Below are 12,657 nucleotides of genomic sequence, written 5' to 3'. Positions count from 1 at the left end.
TAATAAATTACAGAAATGCGTTCTCAATGGCTCAGTTAGCTTGGCACAGGGCTGAAGTCTTGGTCCTTTTCCTGCTCTTGGTCAGCTCACGCCAGCAATCTGGAGCTTTCTGGTCACTGCCCTTCCAGCCGCTGCCCTCCTGCTCAAGGTCAGAGCTATCACCTGTTAGTTCTCAGCCCCTGACAAATAAAGTTCCTGAAAGGCCCAGGCCCCAGGCCAGGCCCTCTGCTTCAGATCAAAACATTCTCCAAAAACTGCAAAGTCTCTTAAACTCTGTCCTCAGAAATCCTCAGAACTTGCCTCTCCTCCTAGAATCCCCAAGCACCCTCTTCTGTTTCATTTCTCTCCCTTCATGGCAGGTGCTAATATATCCAGTTATCATCAGTTTGTGGTTAGCTACCAATTCCCTGGATAGCCATTTTCTGAAAACCCCAAGCTCTCAGAAGGGGTCCCGGGCCCCTGGGGAGGAAGGCCTCAGGTCTGCAGTGTGTGCACAGGCCTGGCCTCCTCGAGTGTCCCCCAGTCTTCTCACCTTGAGTCTGGCTACCCTGTGGAACCTGAACTTTCAAATCCTTCCTTGACTCTTCATCTTACCCAGTGCCCACCTCACTCACCCTCTACCTCTGCTCTCACATCCCGGGCTTGCTGCTTCTTGTAACAGTGATTTCACAGGAGCGTTTAGTTACATGGTTCCTTTTTAGTGTATCTTTTCCTAGACTTTAGGAAAGCTCCAAAGCTTATGAGCATCTCCCCTTCATTCCTGTCATGAGTGAGAAGCAAACAGAACATTTTGGAAAGAGCCCTGGGACCCAAAGAATTGCAGCTGACTCTGCTGTTAGCCTTGGGATTCTGGGTAGGTAATTTAACCTCATCTGTAAAATGGGCATGAGATCTTTTGATTCCCAATCATGCGTTTCAAGGTGATGGGAGAACGGGGAGTGGGTGCCCAGTGCAGGCTTGGGATGGATCTTCCACCCATGAATCCTCAGCTCGAGATGCACTTCAGACCACGTTCAGCACTAGCCTTGTCCTGATTCAGATTCCAAGGTAAATGTGCAGTAAGAAATGCAGGGGTGACAGCCAGGGACCCAACATGAAGACATAAAGCCCAAGGAGAAACAAAGAGAGAAAGAGGGACTGAGATTAGCCCTTGGTAACAACCAACAATCTCAGTATTTTATCCAGGTCTGTTATCTTTGGCAAGGGTATACTAGAAATAATCAGAAGGCCTCATGGGGACCCGAAGAAAGAGGCCTTGTCACATGATGGTGCAGCAAACCTCAGATGATAAAAAATCCCTTCCTAATACATGCACCTTCTTTCTCTCATTCAAGAAACATTTATCAGGCAGCTCCAACATTCAGTGGTAAGTGCTGAGATGACAGTGCCTCAGCCCTCATGTAACTCAGAGCCTACTGTAAACATTATTTCAACAGACAATATTCAATAAATATTCTTTCAATAAAGAGAGCTTTATTGAAGCTCACAGCGCAGGATCGGGGTGAAAAGGAGAACCCCATGCAGGAACTTCACATCCGCAAGCCCTGCCTGGAGTCTGCGTGGGTTTGAGTGCAGACAGACTGACCGCGGCAGCCGTGGTGTCAGAGCAGCTCACAGCCAGAGCCCCGTGTTCTCCAACTAGAGGCACCGTCAGATTCTTTGGCATTAGGAGAACTGAAAGGATTGTCATCTGCTGCACAGTCTGTGGGGTCAAGGCACAGACCTCGGAGAAAGAGCTAGAGGTACAGGAATACAATTTTAGAAAAAATAGCTCCTCACATCCTGGAAATGCTGGTTCTGTGGACCCAGGAGCATATTGATCTGGGGATCAAATATGACCCAAGCATTGGTATCGGCAGCCTGGACCTCCCCGTGGGGCTGGGCGGGCCAGGATTCTGCAGACAAGAAATGCAGGGCAGGTTTCACTGGGGCCAACACAGCATCAGCAAAGAGAAGGCCCCACGCTGGTTCCCACAGAGGCATGATGGGATCGTCCCTTCTTGCAAAAAAAAAAAAAAAGAAAAAAGTTACGCTGCTAGTTATGTCTGAACCACAGCAAGCCTCAGCTTCCACATCTGTCAGTTGGAGAAAACAGTGCTTACAATTAGGGAAGATAGCACGACACATGTAAAGGGTCTATCACAGCCTCCATAAATGTGAGTCTTTCCCCCTAAGTTCCATCACCTAGAACCTCATGTAAAATAATACCTGCTAAAGAATTAAACTTCTCAAATCTGAAATGGAACATCTTTTATTCCACTAAATTTGGTACTTTCTATTCCAGGGAAAGACAAAAACAGGACCATTACTTATTAGTGGAGACAATGACTATGTTATCAATAGAAATGTACATTCCAAGATAATGCAGATCCTGCTTCCTAGGGCCCAGCCTCTCCCTCCCTCTTCCAACCCTAGACTTGAGGAAGGCCTGGCCCCATCTTGGACCATAAATCATTTCCAAACAGTTCCTGGAGGGAGCGACCCCCCAAGCTGCACTTTCCACGCAGCTCAACATTTCCTGCCAAAATGGATAAGACTTTCCTGTTTTGCTTTTCATTATTACTTTAAATAACCATATTTGGGGTCTGAAGGAGGATTGTAAGCAGCAGGGGCTAAGGTGGCGTGTCAACATATTTTTCTAGATTAATTCAGGAGGGTTGTAGAAGCTTATGAAATGCACGTTGAGATCTGGTCAAAATGCACAGAATGAGTCGGCAATCGAGCCTTCTCCAGAAAGAAAGTTGAGACGTCAGAGGGCCATTCTGCAAGCTCTGAGAGCCTGGGAATGGGGGGATTTCCATCTTTTCCCAGTGGAGATAGATTTCTTTAAAGCCACACAAGGGAGGGCCTCAGAGTTAGAGTTGATAAGTTGTTAATGTTGCTTCTCCTCCCTGTCTCTGAGGAGCAAAGTGTCAGTCAGAATGGAGAGCAGGAGGGTGGCAAACAATCCTAATAGAGAGACTGAGCGCTGATGGGGCGTGGGGGTGGGTGTCTCCCCTTTGTTTGACACTGAACGCTTTGCCCACGCCTTTGACTGTGACTCCAGAAACAGGCAGGTGGGTCTTTGCTTCACGGGTACTGCCTCTCACCTGGGGGTTCAGGAGGAGCCCTCACAGGCCCTCAGGCCACGAGAGTGGCAGAGCCACACCTGTCCCCACCCAAGAGGGCCCCAGGTGCCCTGAGGAGCACAGACCTCTTGGGGCCATGCCAGGCAAGCCCTCAACACATCCCCGCTGCCCCTTAGGGACACCGAAGCCACCGAATGCACCTGCTCAGAGCACTGCGGGACAACCCAAGGGCCCTCTCATGGCCTCTTTGGGGGCTCTGGGGACATTGGCTTGAAATTTCACCCCCAAAAGGACTGCTTCAACCTCAGCACCCTCAGCACCCTCAGCACCCGCAGCCCAGAGGAAAGAACCAGACTCACTCGCTCTCCCTAGAACAGAGCTCACCTGCCTCACTCCCGCACTCCAAGCAAGCCCTCCTCCTGGCTTCCTTCTTTCTGCAGACGGCACCCCTTTTTTCCAGTCATCGGAATGCCTACTTATGACCCCTCCCTCTTCCTCCTCCAACACCATCAACCTGCCACCAGATTTAAGCCATTTGTCTAAGGTGCCCACACCTGCGCTGGCCTCTTTCCCAGGTAACCTTCCTCACTTGTCCTCGTTCCCCTGCTGCTCCCATCCTGGAGTAAAGCCTCAGGATCTCAAGGCCTCATTACCTCCAGCCCAAAAGATAGCCACGGCCTCTCCCACCCTATTCTCTTCTCATCACCCCTTCTCTGGAGCAGCCAGTGCAGTCCACACACTGCCTAACAAGGTCACAACCTGCTTGGAAATGTCTGTGCCAAGCAAATAAGGCAGACACCCCTCCTCCTGGCATTCAAGGCCCCGTGTCAACTGGCCTCTTATGTACCACCATCCCCCACCCCCCGCCATGTGCAACTACACTCGAGCCAGACTAAGCAGCTCCCCATCATGTTAGCAGTCCTGGTTCTTTGCTGCCCTCCTGCTTCTGTTCCTGCCACCCTTTCCACACGCAGCTGCTGCCTCGGGGACTGTTTCTCCTCCAGAAAGTCTTCTCGTGAAGTCTGCTCAGCCACACGTTCCCACCCTCCCCTGACCCGCCGCAGCGCTCTGTACTGTTCCTGTGGTGAATTTCCCAGCCTCCTCTGCTTCCGAGACTTGCTTTGGCCAGTTAAATGTAAGTGGAACTGATGAGAGTCATTTATGATCAGAAGTTTGAAAAGCCAGTGTATGATTTGCCACATTTTCATCCCATGAAACATGTGTCAAGGTGGAGCCTCCATCAGTCTCTGTCCCTGCAAACCTGACATATGTTTATACTGTGAGAAAGAAATAAGCTTTTGCTTCTTAAGCCACTGAGATTTGGGGGTTGTTTGTTATCCCTGCAAAATCCAGCTTATCCCAAATAATACAATATGCATCCTAAGAGACCATGTAGCCCCATCCCCTGCTTTACAGGTGAGGAAACTGAGGTTAGAAGAGGTGAAATGACTTGCCCAAGGTTGCATGGTTCGGAGCTGGCTCAAGTCTAGAGCCACGTCTTCCTACCGTCCAGTCCAGTGCATCTCCCATGACGTTCTTCTGTAGGATCCTTGAGTAGGCACTCAAGACAAGCTTCATGATCAACTGTCAGTCTCACTGGTGTGTCCATCTTCCCTGTGGGACAACCAAAGCTGCCTCCTCTGGGCCCAGTCAAGGCTGGGTAGAGTGCCCTGACCCACTCGTCACCCATCCTTCCCTCCTCTGGGTTCCTCATTCTACTGCACACAGATGTCTGAGCTCATGCTTGACTTTCATCCACCCTGGCTGTGCCCTGAACCATTGCCGACTTGATTAACATTCAAAGCCCTTAACTGACCTCACAAGTACCCTGTCTTTGGCGACAAAGTGTGCACCATACAACGAGAAGCATGAGCTTGTTTGTTTGTTATCACACCCCAATTCTTGCGTATTCTCACAGCTGCCAGCCTTTTAACCAGACTCACCAGCTTTCTGTCTAGGACACACTCTAATTTGTTTTCTTTGTCTTTCGATCTTTCTTTAGACTGTGTCTGCATGAAAAGAGCCAGTTCTTAAGAACTTAAGAAACTTATCATGGCTTTAAATCATGGCAGACCATCTCTCACCCTGAGATCGAGTGCTGAAAGTTGAGGCAGGCCCTCAGCCATTAGCCAAATGCCTGGCTCCCCTATGAGGGTGGTAAACCCCACGGTGAGAAGGATCAGAGGGTATGGGTGGCCCCTTCCTCATATCTGGGGGCAGAGGGGACAGGGGTCTGAGGCATTCACTGACGGCAGCTAGGACCTAAGGCAGCCCCTTTCCCGCAGGTGCACACTCACAAGGACGCTGGCAGGTGTGGGCTTCCCCGTGATCGTCGGGCCAGCTCTGAGAAAGGCATCAGAGCACATGAGTGAGGAGGAGCCAGGGCGAGAGCCCCCTGAATCCACCCAGAGCCTCCCCGAAGCCCCCACCTCACCAGGCAAGTTAAAGGACCAGACCACAAACGGAAAGGAACCCGGGACATCTAGTGCAGCCTGACCAGTAGAAATATGATATGAACCACAAATGTCTTTTTAAATATTCTAGCAGCCACATTAAAAGAAGTAAAAAGATACAGGCAGGTGAAATAATTTTAATGATATATTTTATTTAACCTAATATATCCAAACTAGGATCATTTTCAACATGTAATCAACATAAAAGTTGTTAATAAGATAGTTCATGTTCTTTTTTCCATTGAAGACTTGGAAACCCAGCATGTATTTTACACATAGAGCACATCTCACACAGACTAGCCACATTTCAAGTGCTCAAGAGACCCCCCATGGCCAGTGACTTCAGTACCGGACAGCGCAGATCTAGTCCAAACATGTTATTTGTACAGATGAGGAAACTGAGGCCCTGAGACATGAATTACATAAAGACCCCAGCTTCAGAGCTCAGGCTAAAAAGCCCAGGTGTCCTGGCCTCCAGGCCTCTACCACTGGAAAACAACATTCAGCAAGAAAATAAAGTATCAGTTGACACTAATCAGTAGACAATAGGCTAAGGGTCTATCAGCAGAGTCGACAGGAGTCATGCAACTTGAAAGTTCAAGCAAGCTGGGCACTGAGGGATTCGTGATCGCTCTCCGAGGCAATTATTTGTGCTACTGTTAAAGCTGAGCACAGGCGGCTGCCCTGCTAAACAGGCAGATGCTCTTTCCAGAAGGAACAAGTCCTGGATGCTGCCACTGGATCCATTAGCTCTGCCAGTGACCTGCAGTCTGATGTGGTAAAGAGGAAGGAGCATGAGCTCTGGAAGCAAGTTGCCCTGGGCCTCAATTGCAGCAACCTCCCTGAGCCTCTGCTCTCTCCCCTGGAAAATGGGGGTGACGCTGATGATGCTGATGATAGATTCTACCGCGACAGCTGCTGGGAGGTCAAATGGTCTGACCCCTGCTAGGAAGTGCTTGGCACACAGTCCACGCCCAATAAACCTTGGCTTCCCTTCCCTGATGTCCCTGAGGCTGATGTCTCACGGAAAATCCATGCCATTCTCCAGGTGGCTCTTGAATAAGCCCATCCCCACCCCCACCTCATCCTCACTTCCAATTTAAAACCTGGCAATGGCTGCTTGGGGAGCTTTAGTGTGCTGCTACTTTTAGCTGTTTCAGCTTCTGGGGAATGACTCTAATCAACTTCCTAGGCCCAGCCAGGACTTGCCATGAGTTATGCTTGTGACAGCCCTGCTAACCGGCGTTTGAAAAACATACAAATTCTTTGGGTGTCAAAGCTCTTTGTCTCACCCTGGCATCTGGCACTGGTCTCAGAGGGAGGAACAGTTTGGGAGACAAGAGCTTCACTTGGGGATAAATTTAGGACATGGCTTGGATATGGGAGTGCCTCTCTCCCTGTGGTATTTTCAGTTCTAACATCAAGTAAAAATAGGATTTCCTGTTGATTTGATAAGAAATTCCTGTTTTTCTAGGGTGCAGGGCAGCCTACGCTGAGGGGCACAGGGAGCAGAGTTACCAACTACTTCCAAGATGGATCATTAAAGAAAGGAGGGCCTGGGGGGCCTCTGTTCCCATTTATTTTTAAAGTGTAAAGACAGCTCATACCAGGAAGAATCACAGGGTGTGATTAATAATTTCCTCCGTACACTGAAGTCCTTGGCTGGCTTTGGAAACGCTTTCTCTGTGGGTTCCCTGGAGCCTGGATATTTTTACTGGCTAGATGCGATTTGGTCTAAACCTCTCAGGCCTGGGCAGTTGGACCTCATGCATCACGCTTGGTGTATGAAGATGGCACCTTGTAGGGGTGCAGGTGCCAGGCCCAACCTTCACCCCAAATCAGTGGTCACCCCAACTTGTGCTCTGCTTCTAGAGTAGCTCCAGAGCCCTTGGCTCAGCAGTGCCAGCCAGTTTGCTTCTGGAGAAACAGTTCAAAGAGCTCTTTTGAGCCTGATAATTCATCTCTCCTCCAATTCTGTGGGCTACCCAGTAGCCTTCTGAGAGATCTCCATTTTCTAATGCTTGCAAGTAAAACACTGAACTAACACACAAAAAAAGTCAACTGATAGTGAGTGAGAGACATCACCTCATAGGTCTTCTAACAAGGGAATTTAAGTCATAGCACAGAAGTGGGATCCTTGGCAGCTTGAGAAGCGGCTCCACCTATAACAGCTCCTTTGGCCTTTTAACAGCTCTATGAAGAAGATCATCCCACCAATAGTCATCCCATCTCTTGAGAGATGAGGACACTGATTTTCAGAGACTACCCAGCCACTGCAGAGCCGCCGCTTAAACATCAGTCTTCTGACTCCAAACATAGGATGTTTTCCACTAGGTGCTCCCCATTACAAGCCATTTGAGATGAATTGGAACTGCTCCCCCAAGATGGGGCAATCTGATCTTTAGCCTCTTCTGCCCACTGATGCCCGTGTCATGGGTCACCAATAATTGAAATTCAGAAACTAACCTCTTAAATATCTTTCAGATATTTAAGTCTTGGACTTGGCCACATCTTCAAAGTCAACCTCAAAATGTCAAGATCCATCTCTTCCTTCTTATTCCTGCCAGGCTCCTTTCAGACTATTTAAAATCGTGTTTGCTCTCTCAACAATGCCCAACAGCAGCCCAGTGACTGTAGATAAAGGCTCAATTTGATGTTTAAAACCTTCCAGTCTCTGAATCTTCTCTCTGCCTCAGCCAGGCTGTTCTCCCTGCTGCCACTGGAGTCTGTGTGCTCTTTCCAATCCCAGTTTCTCAGAGAGATGATCTTCCTGAACCCGACAGCACTATTAAGGCAGGCGATGATGATGACGACGACGACGACAGTGATGACGAGAATGCTACCACCAATAATACCTTCTATGTCTCACAACCTTTGTATGTGCCAGATGGTATACCAGATGTTCCATATTGGGGTGAGGAGTGCTTTCCTTCAGAATTAGGACAGTTTTCCTGAGCCCCGCCTTGTAGAGTAGACTCTGATGTGAACTCCGCTCCCATGAATTTCTTCCACTTTTTCTCCTGCATTCAACATGGCGCAGCCTTCTCTTGCCCTGCATTTCTATGGGTGATAACCTCTACTCCCTTTTGTTTTTCATTTCCCCTTAACCTGTCCCCTAGTTGATATGTAGGATTTATATGGTTTTGGGTATTTGTATGACCCAATTGACCTGAGAAGGATCTGAACAATGGACAATCGCCACTCATAGGGAAACTCCCCATGGGGTGGGGCTGTGTGTTACAACAGGACAAGAGGTCCTAAGAAGATAAAATGAGGGCTCCAGGGAACAAACATCTCTGACTTGAGGGCAAAGGTCTCCTGGGCTGTCAGTCTGGCTTCCCCAGCCCACTGCTGGCTGGAGGGTGTGGCTTCACTAGAGGCATGGAAGGAGCTGGACGGGAGCGAGTCCTCAAATGTTGCAATGGGGTAGGAGTTACCTGTTTGGAGCATTGGTTGGTTGAATGGTCATCATTGTTGTTTTCCCTCCTGATTTAAGATACCCAGTCTGTAGTCAACAGGCTTCTTGAATATTCTGAGAGCCAAACTGGAAGGACTTAAGCTACCAAAAGAAGAAAGGAGGTTCTGCTAGCACTTTACATGTACTATTTTATTTTATATTTATAACAACTCTTGCTAGAGAGAGAGAGAGCTACGTCCATGTTAGAGATGAGGAAACAAAGGCTCAGGAGAGTTTGGCCAATCGCCCAAGCTAGTTAATCATAACCAGTAAATGTGAAATTTGAACTGAATCCCAAAGTCCTCCACTCCATCCTCGGCCCCGCTTTTCCTCTCCTGATTTAAGCTTCCCCATCCTTGAAGGCCCTTTTCTCCAGGGACCAGCTGGCCTTAGGTTAACAGCCCCAGCTTTGGGGTTCTTATTCCGGGCCTCAGTGGTGCCCACCAGCTCACTTCTTCCATTTCTTCCAGGGTTTTGGTTCTTAGTGTTCCTGAGTTGACTGTCGCTGCTACTGTAACTCAACCAGGGGTCGTAGTAAACTCTGCTCCTAAGAGTAATGCAGGCTCACAACCCCGTATCCTAAACACTGGGAACTAGGTGTGTTTTGGAATTCAGGAGTTTTCAGACTTTTTAAGGGTGGTGTGGTCCCTGTGCGATGTGTCATGTGACACCCCAGCGGGGCCAGAGAGGCACCTGGGAAATATCCTGTAGTGAACGGCACCATATTCACATGAACTGAGAAAAATCAAAACTATGTTGGGTTTTATGTCAGGATGGGTTTCGCTGCCACATGAGTTTTGACAGCCACTGTACAGTTTTAAGAGCTTTTTGGATTCCAGAATTGCAGATAAAAGAGTGTGGATCTGGGATAGATAGTAACTGTTGAGTGCTTCTAATGTGTCGACATTCTGCTAAATGCCTCCTGAGGTCTCTCATGCAATCCCCCATCAACACTGCGAAGTAGGCTCCTGTTTTACCTCTATTTCACAGACTAGGGCACCTGAGGCTTAAAGAGTTAGTGGTTTGCCCAAGGCCACACAGAGAGAGCACAGTGGAGCACGACTGCATGGGTGTTTGTGGGCACTGCACTCCCCCTCATCTGTGGTCCCCTCTGGGGGCATCTAGGAGGGTGGACCGAAGAGTGGCAAGCAACCCCCATGGGATTGCTGGGCTACAGGACGGGGCGGATTTCACCCTCAGGCATGGAGAAGCCAGGACCCAGGTCTTGTAAGCAAGAGACAAGAGGAAATCGGTCACTCTCCTGGATTAATTTGAATGACAGGTTCAAGGAAGACCCTCAGCCGAGACTCATTGAGAACAACATGATGCAGTATCAGCCTGGCGTGGAGGGTCCGTACAGCACAGCGGTTAGGAGCAGCGTCTTTGAGGGTCAGACCCTGGGAGCCAAATCCTGTAAGCAGCTGAGGGATGCTGTGCAATCTCCCTTCCTGGCTAAGTGTGAATTCCCTCATCTGTAAAATAAGGCCTAATAATGCTTCTTCACAAGACTGTTTTGAGGATTAAATGAAATGTCATTTAAGCATGGTCCCTGACCCAGAGTCAACCCTCAATATCTGCTTTAAATAAAAACAGGCAAAGGAGGAAAGCAGGATGGTAAACTGAGATGGTACTCAAAGAGGAAAGCTCTCAGTAGCCTGGTCATTCGGTGCTTAAGTGTCCAGTCTGAAACTTTTCGCTGCTAAACATGTTCTCATTACATAGTTCTTCCCTGCTCAGCCACACCAGACCCGTGGGTTTAGGAGGAAGGGTATTAGGAGGGGAAAGCAATGCCAGTGGGGTGAAGGAAGTCAGGGTGCCCACAACAGGCCGTGTTGAGGAGGTGGCTGCTTCACGCAGGCCCATGGTGGACGGTGGGGCAAGAAGAGCTAGACAGGCTGGAGCATGGCTAGCAACGTGAGCTGTGACCGACACCTTGGTCTTGATGCATGGTCACGGAACAGGTCACATACCAGTGTCCGTGGTCACGGAGCAGCTCATACACAGATGCACAGGCAGATACAACGGTCGGTTCATTCTCACGCAAATTCCTGGGAAATGGTCCCGATTGTCCATTACTTTCCTCCCATACTCCTGAGCATATCTGAAATAACAGCCTGTCCTTACAGATAAACCCCACTAACACATGGTCTCGGAAATGATCATCCAGGGCTGGACCTAGAAGCCACCCAGCCAGCTACCCCAGAGGCCATATAGGGGCTGCCAAGATCTGCCTTCAGGAATGCTAACGGGACCACGCTCCTTCTTAGGAGTCATCAGAGGCCACCACTGGAGGAGATGCCACGGCCATAGAGCCCTCCCCTGCTCCAGTGGCATGGGCACCAGCTGAAGGGCAATGGAGAACAAAAGTTCCATGAAGACGGAGTGTTTACTGCCCCACTGCTGTGTCCCCAGCAAGGAACGGTATTTGATAACCCGTGGGGGCTGAATACAAGCCCCCGCCTTGGAGGAAAGTCCCCCAAGCTTCAGGGGTCGGCCCTGGCTGGCTGGCCCACTGGCCTGGCACCTGCCTATTTGAGCTCACGATATCTGCTCTTATTCCACAAACCGACCTGCCATTAGGAGCTTTCCAGACATGGCTGCTCTGAAGAGCTGTAATTAAACCAGCGGTTCCCGACGGCTGCTTTCTATCCTTTTCACACCTGGATCACTGGGTAAGGGAAAACCACGGTGGGCACCCTACAAAAATATCCAGCAGGCCTGGGGCTGGTGGGGAGGGAGGTGCAGGTCCATCAGGTGCAGGTCTGTTTCCAAGACCCCTTCACATTTCCTTACTTTGGGGGCTGCCATGTGGCCTGGGGAAGCTCAGGATGGGAAGTCATGGGGCTACGGGTGGGGCTTGAATGAAAAGAGGCTCAGTTGGCAACCGGCTACCCCTATCAGCCCGGGATATTCGTTCATGTATAACTGTTCATTGGATGCTTCTGTGCCAGGGACCGCGCTGGCGTCTGCTTCTCAGTTCCCTCCTAATGGGGCCCAGAGTTTTGGAGTTTCTCCAGCTTGGGGAGAGTATAGCCATGCCACAGGAGACATTCTAGAAATATGTGCCAGTTGGGAAGGGGCACAGGTGTGGGTGACACCCAGGTTAGAAGCCAGGGCTTGTGAGAGGCCCTGCTGCCAAGCCCCCCGACTTCCCTTGCATAGCCGGGTGACCCGCCCTGGGCAGTGTCAGGGGCAACAGACTGGGAGGAGTGGAAGGAGAGGCCCCCGGGCTCCCGGGCCTTGCCAGAAAGGAGGTCAGTGTGTCACATTCCTCTCTCGGGACCCCCTGTGGCCTTCTGTAAATACACACAGCCTGGAATTCCTGGCCAGATGACTGTCCAGGAAGAGAAAAAATAACCACAGAGTCCCCGCTGCCCCTGCCCCATTTTAGGTCCCATCAACACTCAGTGGTCAAAAATACCTGGACCCCGTGACAGGGCACCTTACTCCCCAGACCCTGTGGGTGGGGCCGCTGGTTCTGAGACAGGCCGGAGCAGCCCCTCGGAGGGCAAAGCTGAGGCTGAGGCATCTCCAGCGGGAGCCCGGGACGGCCTGCTCCACGAGGCTGTGCTGAGGACAGCTGGCAGCAGAGGTGTCTCTGGAACCTGGAAGTTCTGAGAAAAAATCATGCAGGAGGCCTGCTGGTTCTTCCTAGAAAGAAACCCAGCTAAGACCTCTT

General features: G+C 50.1%; 1 pseudogene; it reads left to right on the top strand.

The window, feature by feature from the left end:
• Nucleotides 1–908: 908 nt before the first annotated feature.
• Nucleotides 909–12,596, top strand: LOC119512122 (annotated as a pseudogene).
• Nucleotides 12,597–12,657: the final 61 nt, after the last annotated feature.

The sequence above is a fragment of the Choloepus didactylus genome, chromosome 17, assembly GCF_015220235.1.
Source record: "Choloepus didactylus isolate mChoDid1 chromosome 17, mChoDid1.pri, whole genome shotgun sequence".
Taxonomy (NCBI): domain Eukaryota; kingdom Metazoa; phylum Chordata; class Mammalia; order Pilosa; family Megalonychidae; genus Choloepus; species Choloepus didactylus.
The sequence above is the reverse complement of the archived record's forward strand: the minus strand, read 5'-3'. Positions and strand labels throughout refer to the sequence as shown.